Consider the following 15625-nt stretch of genomic DNA (forward strand, 5'->3'; position numbering starts at 1 on the left):
GCCTTTCCCGCTAAATCTTGCTAGACTGTATTTGCTGTGAGGAGGCTTTCCTCTTCAGGGATGGCCCTGGAACTAGAAGCCCCGATTGCATAGCATCCAGTCAGACAGACTGATTCTCCTTGCAGCTTCTCAGGCACAGTCCAAGTACACTTCCAAACGTCCTTCACATCCTTAGTCGTGACCTCGCTTTTTCTCATTCCTAAAATAAAAATAAAAACATCGCTGTAGTCTCAGCACTTAAAGGTGGAGGTTCAACAGACTGGGAGTTCAAGGCCAACCTGGGCTACGAGTGAGATAGTCTCAAAAGGAAGCTTCAGTTGGAATCCCAACTTCATCCCCTCTCCAGCTAAGTCTGAGCACTTTCCCCAACTTCTTCTCTAAGAAGTGGACATAAGAACACCCCACCCCACCTCAACTTCCTGCTTGGGGGGGTGGGGGGAGGGAAAGCATGTACAAAGCATGTACAAGGAAGCCACTGGCTAGTGCATTGTAGAAGGCTATTTTCAGCCTTCTTCAAAAAAAGTCCCTGGCTCTCCACCCACCTTAGAGTCTGTGAGGCGTTACCTCCAACTTCTCTCCGTCTCCTCCTCGGCCTCTACTCCCTCTGAGCCCAAACCTAGGGGAAGTAAAAGTAACCTCACACTCACCCACTCATCGACCCTGTCATTCAAATTAGCTGACTTCATTTAACCTCCCACACACTGGGAGGCAGATGAGGAAACTGGCCTAGAGAGAGCACTAACAGATCAAACCCCACAGGCAGAGCCGACCCCAGGGTCAGCCACTCCCTCCACAAGCCCTTATCTCCACCTCATCTCCAGCGAAAGCACTGTTTTATCCTGAGGTGACAGCCCTTGGCCTGATGGAATCTTTCCTGTTTACAGTGACAGGAATTAGACAGAACATCCGTGTCGTAAAAGCCTTTTTTAAAAGAGAGGATAAAGGCTAGAAACAGACCCCAAAGAGCACCACAGTATTAACCCAGAGATTTGTGCTCATTATTGACAGAACCTGAATGTAAAGGAACACTACAAATCCAGGAGCATGGCTGATTTCAGGCATGGGAGATCCTAGGGTTAAAAGGATGGTCCACAAGGGGCCATCTTGACTCTAACCCTTTCTCCCAGAGAGGTTTCCTCCACATATGGGAAAGACAGCTGCCCCAGCCCAAGCCTGCATCCTTACAGCAACCATGGCAACAGCAGAGACCCTGCTCCTCACTCTGTTGCTAAGACCTTTAATTGTCCGGTTGTAACCAGTGAGGAGTGGGAGGACTCCCTGGAGGAGCACTGCTTGGGTAACACAGAAGGGTTGCAAACACATACCTTGTCCATTTTGTCCCTGATAGGGCTGAACACATTTTGGGTGCTCAGGGAAAGAAGTGGGTGCTGGGGCCTGGGGATGGGGACACAAACCAGCCATTCGGGAGCAGGGCACTGCCAGCTGCCTATGCAACAGTGGAGGTGCTGAGGGAAAAAAAGGCAGGACCCTGGCTCTGCCTTGCTGGGCATAGAGTGGACAAGAGAGGGTTTGCAGGCGCAAGCTGCACCAAACTGGAATAGCCCAAAAGGCACCTGGCAAAGCTCCCCAGCAAACCTCAGCCCACATACTCTAGGCACACCTAGGCCCTTCCTCCCTGTCCTCTGGGAAGGCAGGAAGTCTACCCTCAACACTAGCCAGAGGAGCTTGTCCCCTGGACAGGACCATGTCATCTTGGTGGGACAGGAAGTCCTCCATTCTTTGGTTGTGAATCTGGCTCTCCTTCCCACTCTTGGGGGACATGCTCTCTTGTCTATATGGGTAACTGTCAGTGAGGTTCTGACCTTTGGTCCATCCTGTATTCTAGAGTAATCTTTCTTAAGCTCTGAGATAGTGACACTTGGGGTTAGGTGGCTTTTCATTTGTGGGAGGCTGTCATGTGACCTATAAGAGATTTAACATTTCTAGCACAGTATACATATACATTTACATATGCATATATGTGCATATGTATATGCATATATACAGATACAGATACGGGGGAGAAAGAGAGAGCAGCAACCTGGCCTCTCTACGTACTATATTCCATACTTACATACTTTATATCACCAACCCCATCTAGCTGTGACACTGCCAAATGTCCCCTTCCCCATTGGAGAACCATTGCCCCCTGTGCTCTGTCCCCACCCTCCTTTTCCTCCCCTAATTCCTGCAAGCTTCAGATTTCTGAAGAGAGAAGCCTTAGACCTCTGTTCATATATGCCAATTTACCCATACTCTTCTGGGTTCTGAAACTCCCTCAGGTCTTCTCTTGTAGACTACAACACCCAGGAACTTCGTTTGTTTATGTTCGAGACAAAGTCCCCCATTATACCTCAGGCTGGCCTAAATCTCACTATGTAGCCCAAGCTAGCCTTGAACAGATGGCAGCTCTCCTGCCTCAGCCTCCCAAGTACCCTTCAGTGGCTGACTATACTGTTGAGAAAGAAAGAACTAACGGTGCTTCCTCCAGCTCTCCCCACCATTAGGACGCCTGAGGCGGGGGTCTGCGTCTGGTTGTGGGGGGAGGCTGTGTTCAGTATGGAGAGGGCAGAGCTAAGTGCTCTGAAACTAGGATGGCCAGATTCTGTCTACAGCCAGAAATACTCCCATGAGGGTGTTGCCCTGCTAGCTACCTTTCAGAGCAATAGGAATGAGAGGACGGTGGGGAAGAGGAGCCCAGGGTTTCCCATGTACCTTTCCCCAGAGCAAAGATGACTGGAGTCTGAGGTGGCAGAACAGTGTTCCATTTCCTCATCCTGTCACATCCCATGCCAAGAACCACACAGCTCCCTAGAGTCCCATGGAACATACATTAACGACGTTCCAGCAGTGTTCTCTGGGCAAGTCCTGGGGATGCTGCCTTGGAGCTTGAGAACACGTCCAGAGAGAATGTGAACTGGCGTCCCCCAGGCCCCAGCTGGTAAATCTTCAGGGGGCTGCCTTGAGGAGATGGCAGTCTCACGAACAGAAATCCATCACACCATATTCCCTCCTTGCCATACCCTGTTTGCCTGTGCCTTGATCCTTGCAGCCTGTGAGGTGAGGTGAGGTGAGGTGAGGTGAGGTGAGGTGAGGTGAGGTGAGGTGAGGTGAGGTGAGGTGAGGGGACCATCCAGATTCCAATGCTTAGGAGAGAAGGGTAAGCCACTGTAAGGCCCGCCCTGCTAAGTGGACCCAGAAAGGGACTGCGGACTTCACTGTGCAGGTAGGTATGTGGCACGTGGAACCCCCAACAAGAGCAACACCCTCCTAGCTCCAGAGCATTCCAGCATACATTGCATGCCTGCCCATGTGCAAAGCAGCGTATGCCGAGTGCCCAATGAGCTTTGGCTTGCATCTCTGTCTATGTGCACTCACATGCAGGACTCAAAGGGTGGGCTTCGTCGGGGAAGAGCACCTCTGTGTTTGTGTAATCCATTGCAAGCCACTCGGAGGCGATGTGTAGCACAGACTTCGGGGTGTGTGTGCAGGCCACATGTATCCAGATGTGAACAAAAGTGCATCTGAGTGTGAGGAGGAGGGACACGCTGGGATCGAGGTGTGTAACTAACAGAATGTGTACAACGAAGCTGTATAGGAGGTACAGCACACAGCGAGTGAGTCACGAGGGGTTTTGTTTATTCTCTGATGTTCAGAGGCGTGTCTGTCTGCTCCAAGGACAGACAGGAAGTTACAGCAGGACAGCAAAGAGCATCTGGTATATACTGCACACGTATAACGGAAAACAGGAATCTTTCCTTTCTGCTTTCAAGTAAGGTCAGCCCTGTTGCCAGGGGAAATATGGTGAAACCATACAGTTTTAGAACCAATAATTTTTTAACTGTTTTCCCTTTATTTTTTAATTTATTTTATTTTGCTTAATTACTGTATCAACTTTATTTTCCCCCCTTCCCCTCTCCTTCTTGCTCCAGCCCCACTTTGCTCCAGGACCCCCGCTCGCTCCGGCCCCGCTCTCTCATATGAGGGCATCAGATCTTACAGATATTTGTGAGACACCATGTGGTTGCTAGGATTTGAACTCATGACCTCCAGAAGAGCAGCCAGTGCTCTTAACTGCTGAGCCGTCTCACCAGCCCCTGTATCAACTTTATTACTATTTACACAATGACATGTGTAAATGTGACTGGGGCCTGATGTTCTCATGGAATCATAGAAAACCCCCAATTCATCACTTCTTAAATAATTGGATACCCCCAAAAACCTTACATAAATTAAAAGAATGAATGAATTCACCATTGTCAATGCAAAGCTCCCCCACACAGCCCACCCTTTGAGCCCTGCGTGTTTGTGCACATGGACAGAGATGCAAGCCAAAGCTCACTGGGCACTCGGCGTACGCTGCTTTGCACATGGGCACACAATGTATGCTGGAATGCTCTGGAGCTAGAAGGATGTTGCTCTTGCTGGGAGTCCCAATATGGCAAGTAACAACCCAACAGGGGTCAGGAGGGCAAACACCAGAATGAAAACTGGGTCTTAAGGCTTGGACCTCCCCAGTGATTAGACAGCAAGAGAAAAGCTATGAGAGATTCAGGAGTCTTTGGCAGAAATCCTGGGACAGTCAGTTGTCAGTTAACACCCTGCAAAGATTGCTGTTCCCTGCTCACAAAGATCCACCAGGCTGGGGATTTCTCTTCCAGAGCCTAGTCTCCTCAGCCATCAAGTGACTAAGACACATGGATTAGGACCAAATTAAGATAAGATATGCAAGGGTATTAAATGTCCACCAAGAAAACAGTTAACTTGAATACAAGGTCAAAAACAGATACAAGCTTCAAGGACAAATTTCTTTCCAATAGCTTATTCCAGTTTCATGAGGCTGCCACGAGGCGTGTACGTTTGCCAGGGCAGACTGATATTTCAGAATCATCTCATGCAGTAGATGGTTGGTACCTGCATAGTCTGTCTAGAGGTATTTGCAGTGGATGATGGAGGGGCCGGGTTAGCTGCACCCCTGCTTGCTGATCCACATGTACTGGAAGGTGGACGGTGAGGCCAGGGTAGAAGCTCTTCTCCAAGGAGAAAGAGGATGTAGCGGTGACCATATCTTGCTCAAACTCTAGTGCAACAAGACATAGTTTCTCAGCCGGGCGGTGGTGGCGCACGCCTTTAATCCCAGCACTTGGGAGGCAGAGGCAGGCGGATTTCTGAGTTCGAGGCCAGCCTGGTCTACAGGGTGAGTTCCAGGACAGCCAGGACTACACAGAGAAACCCTGTCTTGAAAAAAACAAACAAACAAACAAAAAGACATGGTTTCTCCTCAATGTTTCCTGCACACCTGACTCAGCTATGGTGATGAAGTTGTAGCTCTTCATGGTGTAGTCTGTCAGATCCAAGCCAGCCAGGTCCAGAGGCAAGATGAGTTGGGGAAGGGCATAGCCCTCGTAGATGGGCACTGTATTGCGACCCTGTTACTAGAATACAAATGTGGTCACATGCATAGATCCCAGGAGCACCTAAGGACATACAGAGACAGCACTGCCTGAATGGCCCCATACATGGATGGGTGTTGAAGGCTTCAAACAGTCCCTAGGTCCTCTTCTGTCTGTTAACCTTGGGGGTCAGGGGATCCTCAGTTAGAAGCACCAGGTGCTCCTCGGGAATCATGCACAGTTCACGTAGGAGGTGTGGTTTCTGATCATCTCCATGATGTCCCAGTTAGTGGGCATGCTGTGCCTGAGAGCAAATTTCAGGTTCAGGATACCCCTTCTGTTCTGGGGCTCATCTTCCACATAGGCCCACCATAATAACCTTGGTGTAGGAGGCACCCGATGATGGAGGGGAATGTGGCTATGGGGGTATTGTTGTCAGCAAAGCAAGCTTTGTTCATGCCATAGCCATTGTCAATGACAATCTCTGTGATTTCTTCTTCCACTGTGATCCGTGGAGCCTGGGGTAACAGCAGTAAAAAAACACTCATGGGGAGAGAAAAAGTCCATTTATTCCTTATCAGGTGTTTCTTTTGCATGTGCAAGTGGGTTTTTTTTTTGGGGGGGGGTGTTGTTTTGTTGTGGTTTTTGTTCTGTTTTGTTTTGCATATATGTTTGTGGCGCGCGCGCGCCGTGTGTGTGTGTGTGTGTGTGTGTGTGTGTGTGTGTGTGTGTGTGTGTGTGTGTGTTATCCTCAGAGGTCAGAAGAGGGCTTTTGATCTCTCATGGATTGGAGTTATAGATGGTTGTGAACTACCATGTGGATGCTGGGTTCGGAGCCCTAGTTCTCTGCAAGAGCAACAGGTGCTTTGAAGCATGGAACCATCTCTCCAGTCCCTTTTTATTTTTTATTCTACGTTTATGGGTATTTTGCCTGCGTAATGTGTCTTTGTATTATATGTCTGCAGTGCCTGTGGAGGCCAGAAGAGGGCACTGGATCCCCTAGGAACAGGAATCCAAAGATTGTGAGCCGCCTGCAGAGAATTGAACCCAAGTCCTCTGGGGAAAAAAAAAAAAAAAAAAAAAAAAAAAAAAAAAAAGCAGCTAGTGCTGCCAGCCACTGAGCTATCTCTCCAGCCCCTAGAGTCAGTTCTATGAATTTGTGCCTTGTTTGGTCACATACTAGCTACAAACCTTGAGCAAATCTGACACCTCTCAAGACCAGGTTAACTCATTATCAAAACGGGAAGAAAGAACAACTTGCCACCACTAGTGGAAGTTACAAAAGCTGAAGAAGATGCAGGGGCAAAGCACTTCCTCCAGAGGGCACACTCCCCAGTGTGAGTTCTGCTCAGCCTAAGAACAAGCAACACATCTTCCAGTATCATCTGAGATCCCAGCAGGACAGGGAAGCAGGCTCTTCCAGACCCAGCTGTCATACCACCAATGCTGACCTCTTCTGGGACAGTTCTTTGTCCCACTTTGTTAGCCCCTGTTGAAGCTTTTTAGTTAGACTGCAGGGACCTTGTGGAAGAACTGAGTGCCAGCATTTCAAGAAATGAGGTTCAGGGGTCTGGTATGGTGGCACATGCCTTTAATTCCAGCACTTGGGAGGCAGAGGCAGACAGATCTCTGAATTCAAGGCCAGCCTGGTTTACCTACAGAGCAAGTTCCAGGACAGCCAAGGTTACACAGAGAGACCCTGTCTCCAAAAAACAAACCAAGCAAACAAAAAGAAAAAGAAATACCCCATACCAATACCCAGGCCCTAAACCCACATGCAAGGCAGACAAGTCCTTCCCAGTGACAAGCACAAGCACACAAGCTCACCCTGCATTCCCTGCTAATGTTCACATCTGCCTGCACTCAGGTGTGCTGACATCTGCTTACAAGAGCACATAGGCAGTTCATCACTGACATCACACTAGTACCTTGAAATCAGTGATGACGGAACCATTTACGCTATGGAAATTGGCATAGTCTCCTGAGGCAGGCAGGGCTAAGGAGCACAAGACTGGGTAAATACAACAGATACCGTTGTGGGAAGAAGAGAAGAGGAAGGATGATTGTGGGTGGGAGCTTTCTCTGTTGACCTCAAGTATGTAGGTCCCTTGATGCTCAAAGGTCAAGAAAGATCTGGCACCACTAATGAAAACATAACTGTAGAAGGCCTAGGGGGTACTTCAGGTGCATTATTACCTGCAAGAATGAGGACCCAAGTTTGATCCCCAGTTCCCACTTTAAAGAAAAGCAGGCATGGTGGTGCTTTTTAACCACAGCACTGGAGAAACCAGAGACAGACTGACTCCTGGGGTCCGCTGGCCAGCTTCACCTACTTAGAGAATTCCAGACCAGGGAGAAACCCTGTCTCAGAAGATACACAGTGGACACTCTGAGGTTGACACAATACCTACCACTCCTGTATATGCTCCTCCAGCCCAATGGAAGAACAAGAAGATAATGTCTTCCACAAGTGGAGGATGTTTTTACCTTCTCACAGTAGTTCAGGACATGGTATGGTCTATCCTTACAGTGTAGATACAGATCCCAACCCAAAACCCAGGTGTAGTTACCTGCTGGGCTGGTCAGGTACTGCCTGTGGGGGCAATCACAGTAAGGAACCCCTGATTGGTCAATACAGATGCACAGGACCTGGGTGTCTACCTTAGTGAACAGTGAGGGGTGCCTCTGAAGAGTTATCCAGACTCCAGGTCCTAAGAAACAGCCAGGGTGTGGTTGCTTCAGCATCCACGACAAGTCTTCTGTGCCCATCCCTGGCCCCTTGCCCTCCCAAGAATTACTCTTAAAAGATCAGACAAATTTGCTCAAACGAGCCCACGGTCCATCTCTTTGGGAGCTGAAAGCCATCATTCTTGAAAAGAGGGGAAGCTAGGAAGGCTGGAAACTACTTTAGGGACCACTGTCCAGAAAGTGTTAATGTCTTCCTCCTACCCATGGAAGTTTGGAAGTGGCTTGTGGCCGGCTGGGGAGCTGCAGAGAGCCTCAGGGCACTGTCTAAGGACAGATGCCCCTGTAGGCTTTACTGTAGAGAGTTCAAACTAGGCCGCAGGCAGAGAGCGTGGAAAAAAATATAGCAAAGTTCATGACCATGTAAGCTGGTGTTTGTGCTCAAAACCAGCACCCCAAGTTGAAGGGCACAGCAAGGGGAAGTAGACAAAAGAATGCCACCTGCTTTCAGGATTTAGCTTCACATAAAACCTGTGTGGCGGCAGGCCTCTGCTTTGTGTACCACACAGAGATCTGAGCAGGAAGATACTGATGCCCTCTCCGTCCTCAGCATAGTGATTCACTCATGTGACCCCCCCCCCATAATTTGGAGGACTGAAGCAGGAGGATCATGACTGTAAGACCAACCTGAGCTGAACAGTGAGTCCTTGTCTCCCACAAAATTAAGTAACATCTGGGCCAGTAAGATGGCTTAATAAGTAAAGATGCCTGCCACCAAGCCTGACAATCTGAACTTATTTTTTTTTAAAGAATTATCTTTCCTTTTCTTTCCTTTTTTTAAAATTTATTTTATATGTGTAAGTCTGTCATTCAGAAGAGGGCAACAGATTCCATTGCAGATGGTTGTGAGCCACCATGTGGTTGCTAGGAATTGAACTCAGGATCTCTGGAAGGGTAGTCAGGGCTCTTAACCACTGAGCCATCTTGGCCACCAACAACTTGAATTTGATCCCAAGGGACTCACAAGGCAGAAGGCAATAGTTGATTCCCAGAAGTTATTCTCTGACCCCCCCACCCATGTGTCATGGCATGTATATATACACACACATGATAAATTACTTAATTAAAATGTAAATAACAACAGCAACAGAACCAGACAAGCACAAGACACTGTCACAAACACAGCCTGCGTTTGTTTATTCGATTGGTTAGTTGTTGATTTTTTTTTTGAGAAAAGGTCTTCCCATATGTTTCTCAGGCTGGCCTGAAGCTCCTGAGGTCAAGAAATCCTCCTGCCCCAGCATCTTGAGTGAATGGGACTGCAGACACACTCTACTATAAAAGAACCATAGAGTGGAAAGAATCTTGCTCAACCTGTCTTCAGTAGAAAAGGTGAATCTGAGGAAGCCTCTGGTGTCAGAGTCAAATCTCAGTCATCGCTCTCTGATGCTGGTTGTATACTTTAGAGCACAGCTGTTCATTCACCGAAGGGTCACTGGGGACAGAGGGGCACATAATTAGCACGAATGTTGTGCTAATTAGACCCCAGGAAGCCTATCTTTTAACTTCACCTTCCCTGTGGTTGAACCCGACCTTGACATGGGTCCTCGAGGGCTGAACTGAGGGCTCAAAACAGAACTCATTTCCTTCCCTTTGCCAGCCTTCTGGCAACTAAGTTCCCATAATGGAAGCCAGCCCGGCTCCCTCCTCACCAGAGGATGCTGTACAGATGGCAGCCTCCCCACCACCTGGAGGAAGGGAGTTCCCGGGCCCTTGGTGGGAGGACTTTGTTGTATACTCTCCAGGCAGGGGCTGTGTCTATGCCAGGTGGAACCAAGGAGAGATGAGATTTGCTTCCCACAAGCAATTCCCTGCTGATCTAGACTCTTACCTGCTCTACTGATCGTAGCCTTCCCCTGGGACGACCTCATTACCTGTTGGCCTGCTGACTAGAAATCGTTCCTCTTCTGAGCTGGTAGAGCTGGACGTGAGAGTTTAAGGAGGATTCCTTGTGCTTTCAAAAGAGCAGTATACAGATCCCTGCTTAGATTAATCTAGAACTTTACCAAGTTCTCAGAAGCAAGATCTCACAGGCTGGTATAGTCCACATGCCCAGAGTTACATTACACCAGATACTTAGCAGCCCTGGATGTTTATGCCAAACATCCAGGAGCCCCAGTCTGAAGGCTGGAATGAGCTTGGGATACGGGAAGTGCCAGATCCATACCTGGTACAGAGAGAGTGTGTGCTAAGCCATTCTGCTTCAAAGATCAAATGAGACCCAGTGTGTTCAGGATGACTGAGCAGTAGGCCCAACAGGCCATTTTGTTATTGTTCTGGTCACTGTTGCTCCTCAAGGAAGCCTCTGATTTAACAGACTCTGAAGACCACCAAATGTTTGTTCCATTATATCCCCAGCCTATGTTGCAAGGCAGGCCCTTCTCTGAAGGCCTAATCCTCTACTTCAAGGGCTATAGAGGGCTTCTATATTTGCTCTAAACTTGTGGATTCCAGATGGTCATGATGATAATACAGACTCGAAGAGTCTGCCCCCTCACAAATCCCAAATTTGATGAAAGTGTGTGCCTTCCATTTTCAGAGTTTTGGCTCTCAGGCTGGAAGTGCAATAGAGATTAGCCACTTAGAGCTGAGCTCTTTCAGGGCCACGAAAGGGTCTGTCCAGGAAGGTGGACAGGAGAGGACTTACTCCTCCCTAGTGTCAGGCCAGCACCTGTGACTTACAGTCACAACCACACAGATTAAATTTGTTATGCTTGGGCTACACTAAACTTCTCCCCTCCTTTTCTTTTTATTGTCAATACATTTACTATAAAATATTAAGCTCTGTGAAATAAAAGCTCTGTGAGATATATTTTGAACTCTGGCCATGTGGCAAACCAGGATCGTGATAGCTATTTGTTGGGTTCTTTTTTTTTTTTTTTTTTAGAAAGCGGCTCCAAGGCTCCAAATCAAAAGTTAATACATAGGATGTCAATACATCATCTTAAGCAATTCAGCGCACATTTTTAGAAAACCTAGTAATTATTATTGTAGTTCAGCCAGTATTGATGGAGAAGTATTTCATATGAGACACTGAGAAACTAAACAGGAGTTTAATAAAGTATCGAACACAGTGTCTTTTGTTACCGTTTACTAGCTGTTAACATTGTGGCCACAATTGCTCTCTCCTTCCCTCTGAGATGGTCCTGTGGTTACTGGAACATCTGGAGGTACATGACAGACAGTGTAGCACTCCTAAATGTGTCCTAAGTGAGCTTTTAAGTACAGGAATTATTCTCTTGCATAACTACCATACCACGGAAAATTCCCAAATGCTTAACACTGACTTGATGACAGCTACCCAAAATGTAGTCCGGATCCCAATTTCGAGAATAATCTCTAGAATACTGTTTGGCCTGTGTGTGTGTGTGTGTGTGTGTGTGTGTGTGTGTGTGTGTGTACACGTGCACACATGTGCATATTTGTCAAGTAATCCAGGATCCCTAGTGGATCCCATAGTCTATTTGGTTTCTTTCTAACAATTTCATAGTTCTAGAAAGAAAGATAAAGAGCTGCCAAAGGAAGACACTTCAAACTATAAAACAAAACTCCTTTCATGCAGGACCCTCGGAAACTGCAGGATTCTCATTCCTTACTACAGATGGGCAAATTATTTCTTTGAAGGGCATATGAGTTCCTAATTATTCCAACAGACTAAAACCATCTGCTTTCTACAAGAAAAAAAAAATGGCCAAAAAGTAGTGACAATACGTCTTGGGCCCTGACCAAGATACAGTCCTTTCCACCCAAAAATAACCATAACCCTGTCCTCAGAGGTCAATCTGTGGGAAGAAGGAAAGAAAAACTGAAAAACCAAGAAACTTGTCCTCACTGAGTTTTGTGGTCTAGGAGAGGAAGGTGGGAAGGGACTTTTTTTGTTGAAGCTAGAACAGTTCCATGGATGACCTTGGGTGGCAGAAGAAAACAAAACATCTCAGCTGAAGAATTCTCTGCATGAAGGATGCAAAGCCTCATTGTACAGTGGGAAGGGTGGCCAGGGCCAGCAGCCTCTGACCTATAGCTCATTGGAAGGTGCCATTCTCAGCACTGCCAAAGAATCTCGGCTTCAAGTCTTTCAGAGGTTCCAGGAGCATCGTCCTGTACCTAAGAGATCTGGAACGGTGGCTCAGGGGTTAAGAGTACTTGCTGCTCTATTAGGGGACCCAAGTTCAGTTTTGCCCTCTGCTGAAGGCACCTGCACACATGTACCCATACATAAACAAAAAAGTTACACATACTACACTCACACAACGCACATACTACACTCACACAAATACCCATACATAAACATATAAAAGTTAAACACACACACACACATTTTCTCTCTCTTGCTCTCTCGCTCTCTGATTTTGTTGTTGTTTGTTTTTGTTTGTTTGTCTGTCTGTTTGTTTGTTTTTGAGACAGGGTTTCTCTGTGTAACCCTGGCTATCCTGGAACTTGCTTTGTAGACCAGGCTAGCCTCAAACTCAGAGATCCATCTGCCTCTGCCTTCTGGGTTCTGGGATTAAAGGTGTATACCGCTACCACCCCTCGTAAAACATATAATTTTTTGTAAAAGATGAGGTTTATTGGAGGATTAATATTTGTGAGGACATAGTTGGTTGTTGTATCATTAAAATGGTCAAATAAAGGAGCTTGAGCTAGGAACTGGGTCTCAGAGGAGGACTGGACGCAGGAAAGCCACCAAGGCAGGACACGGATGCTTTCTGCCTACATGACTGTTAGGAACATGAGCTGGTAAGAGAGCAAAGAGGAGAGTGAATTCTAGCTCAGACACACTGAGCTTCGTTGGTTCCCAGTAAGTGGTTGCCTCCTGCTTCCAAGGAAGTGGGAGCTGATGTGTCCTCTACGCCTCTCACTACTTAAAGAAAAACGACGTCACATGTAAAACAAACACAAGAAGAATCTAGAAGGTGCTGAGAAGAAGGTAGGGTGACTAGAGGACCTCTCAATCTGATAAATGACACTGTGGCCAATTCCCCCAGTTTTCCCTTTAGATACCTCAGGCTGGGCACTGGAAAGAGCTAACCTGCACCACCACCACTGGTTCTCTCCAAAGCACCAACAACCTGTGCTCTCTTGTGCAGGAACAGAAGACAGGACAGAGGAAAGAATTAACTTGAAGACAAAACCATAAAAATTACCTAATATGAACAACAGACAGAGACTGAGTGTAGTGATGCATGCCTAGTATCACAACACTTGGGAGGAGACAGATCACAAGTTCAAGGCCAGCCAAGGTCACATAGTAAGACCCTAAGGAAGAGAGGGAGGGAGGGAACCTCTGGTTCTGTCCTATAAAAAGATAAGAGTGTGGGGACTGACTGTACAAAGGTTCAAACAATGGCTTAAATGAGAAGCATAAAAATTGCAGCTTTAGGAAGCTAAGTGAATCTGAATTGCAAACATGAGGACTAAAAAGAAATCTACACCAAGGCGTATGACCAGATTTTCAAAAACTAAAAGTCAAAGTAAGCAAAGTTCACAAGATTTCAAGGTTATATAGGATCTGTGAGGTCACAGCAGCTGACCTAAGGCCGAGAGCAGACTCTGATTGTCAGAGTGAGAGTAGAGACGACTGAATAGGAAGTCATATGCTTGGAATCACAGCCTTGAGCAATGTGAGAACCCACTTCTCACGGAGCACACCCAGCCACGGTTTCCAGAGCGGTGCCCACAGGACTCTTTTGACATGGTGGTCACACTGTGTCTTTGGCTTCTTGTCTAGAACAGAGGTTTTTCTCAATCTGTGGGTCTCGACCCCCTTTGTGGGGGGTCAAACAACCTTTTGCAGGGGTTACCTAGGATCATTGGAAAACACAGCTATTTGCTTTATGGTCTATATCAGCTACAAATTTACAGTTATGAAGTAGCAATGGAAATAAATTTATACTTGAGGTCACCACAACATGAGGAGCTTGTATGAAAGGGTGACAGCTTTAGGGAGGCTGAGGGATACTGCTCCGGATGTACCCTTGGGCTTTCACCTTCCTGGTCTCTGCTTCCGGGTCACCTCTTTATCATGTCCTCCTTCTCTTGTCCTGTCTAATGTCCATTCCCAGCCTATCCCTGCCCTGTGCAAGCCTTCAGAACTGTCTGCTTCCTTCATAATGATTTACGGCTGCTTATGGACTTTAGTGTGCGTTCCTACCCCCTTTAAGCTGGGAGCTCCACAAGACCAGTCTAGAAACCAGTCACATGTCACAACATCTTGTCTGGTGCACAGGAAGCAAACAAACAACAACAAAAAAAAGGCCACAGAGTAAAATCATAGAGCCGAAGAAGCCAAGAGACCTAATGTGTTCAACTGGTTCTTGTTGTTGTCATAAAATACCTGAGAAAGGATTTGTTCTGGCTGATGAATTCAGACTATTCAGCGCATGGGCACTGACTCCATTACTCTTAGATCTGTGCTGAGGCAGAAACATAGCATAGGAAAGGAAGGAAGGAAGGGAGGGAGGGAGGGAGGGAGGGAGGGAGAGAGGGAGGGAGGGAGGGAGGGAGACTGGAACAAGGTATACCCTTTGAAGCCCCACCCCCAACCCCCCACCATGACCCACTTTCTCCAACCAAGCCCGTTTAGAACAAATTCATCAACAAATAAGCACATTGATGAATTTACCACCGTCTTGCTCCACCTGCCTTCAGCCACACCCCCAGGTCTGGACCAAGCCTTTGAGGGGATCCTATATTTATTTTCCTTTGAGACACGGTCTAACTGTGTGACCCTGGCTGACCTGGAACTCCCTATGTAGACCAGACTACCCTTGAACTCACAGGCATCCACGAGCTTCTGTCTGCTAACTGCTTGGATTAAAGGGCTGCGTGCCACCACACCTGGCTGGAACACTTTCTATCTAAACGGTAATACCTGTCCTAAAAAGAACTTCACGTCTCAGGGCTGAGCCAAGCTCTTTGTTCTAGTTTCATTACCGTTGCTATGACGAAACACCCTGACCAAAAATAACTTTAAGGGGGAAAGAACTTATTTTTCTGCTTTAAAGTCCAAATGACAGTCCATCACTGTGGGGAAGCCAGAGCAGGAACTTGAAGCGGCTAATCACAGTCAAGAGCCGAGGGAAACCAAAGCGTGCCTATTTGTTAGAGCTGAGCTCGTGACCTAAACTTACCTACTTCAAGACTCAGCTCCAGGAAACAGTACGGCTCACAACAGGCAGGCTCTCCCACTTCCGCTAAGATGATCAAGACCACCCCTAAAAGACAGTTCCCACAGGCCAACCTAATCTAGACGATTCCTTGTTGACTCTCTTCCCAGGTGGTTCTAGATTCCACGGACACTTAATAGCCCACACTTTTATTAATCTCAGCACCTGGGAGACAGAAGCAATAACACAACGAGTTCTAGGACAGAGACTGTCTCAAAAAAATCAGTGAGGTGGCACAGCGTCGCACACATCACACACTCACCAAGATGAAGGAAACTTTCAAATAGGGTTTGTTGTTTGTTTCCTGCCTGCTCCACCAAA

The 15625-nt window shown here is 47.2% G+C and overlaps 1 long non-coding RNA gene across 1 annotated transcript; it reads right to left on the reverse strand.

Annotated features, from left to right (window-relative positions):
- Positions 1-6514: 6514 nt before the first annotated feature.
- On the reverse strand, positions 6515-15625 carry LOC143442837 (uncharacterized). Its single transcript, XR_013111366.1, has 3 exons — positions 15269-15625; positions 10013-10092; positions 6515-9573 (listed from the first exon to the last, which is right to left on the reverse strand). It is a non-coding gene; the product is annotated as an uncharacterized LOC143442837 (long non-coding RNA).

The sequence above is a fragment of the Arvicanthis niloticus genome, chromosome 6, assembly GCF_011762505.2.
Source record: "Arvicanthis niloticus isolate mArvNil1 chromosome 6, mArvNil1.pat.X, whole genome shotgun sequence".
Taxonomy (NCBI): domain Eukaryota; kingdom Metazoa; phylum Chordata; class Mammalia; order Rodentia; family Muridae; genus Arvicanthis; species Arvicanthis niloticus.